Below are 989 nucleotides of genomic sequence, written 5' to 3' on the forward strand. Positions count from 1 at the left end.
GTAGGATTTTTTATGAATTTATTTGCAAATTATGGTGGAAAATAAGTATTTGGTCACCTACAAACAAGTAAGATTTCTGGCTCTCACAGACCTGTAACTTCTTCTTTAAGAGGCTCCTCTGTCCTCCACTCGTTACCTGTATTAATGGCACCTGTTTGAACTTGTTATCAGTATAAAAGACACCTGTCCACAACCTCAAACAGTCACACTCCAAACTCCACTATGGCCAAGACCAAAGAGCTGTCAAAGGACACCAGAAACAAAATTGTAGACCTGCACCAGGCTGGGAAGACTGAATCTGCAATAGGTAAGCAGCTTGGTTTGAAGAAATCAACTGTGGGAGCAATTATTAGGAAATGGAAGACATACAAGACCACTGATAATCTCCCTCGATCTGGGGCTCCACGCAAGATCTCACCCCGTGGGGTCAAAATGATCACAAGAACGGTGAGCAAAAATCCCAGAACCACACGGGGGGACCTAGTGAATGACCTGCAGAGAGCTGGGACCAAAGTAACAAAGCCTACCATCAGTAACACACTACGCCGCCAGGGACTCAAATCCTGCAGTGCCAGACGTGTCCCCCTGCTTAAGCCAGTACATGTCCAGGCCCGTGTGAAGTTTGCTAGAGTGCATTTGGATGATCCAGAAGAGGATTGGGAGAATGTCATATGGTCAGATGAAACCAAAATATAACCTTTTGGTAAAAACTCAACTCGTCGTGTTTGGAGGACAAAGAATGATGAGTTGCATCCAAAGAACACCATACCTACTGTGAAGCATGGGGGTGGAAACATCATGCTTTGGGGCTGTTTTTCTGCAAAGGGACCAGGATGACTGATCCGTGTAAAGGAAAGAATGAATGGGGCCATGTATCGTGAGATTTTGAGTGAAAACCTCCTTCCATCAGCAAGGGCATTGAAGATGAAACGTGGCTGGGCCTTTCAGCATGACAATGATCCCAAACACAACGCCCGGGCAACGAAGGA

Source organism: Coregonus lavaretus, assembly GCF_964263955.1.
Source record: "Coregonus lavaretus genome assembly, chromosome: 5".
Lineage (NCBI taxonomy): Eukaryota > Metazoa > Chordata > Actinopteri > Salmoniformes > Salmonidae > Coregonus > Coregonus lavaretus.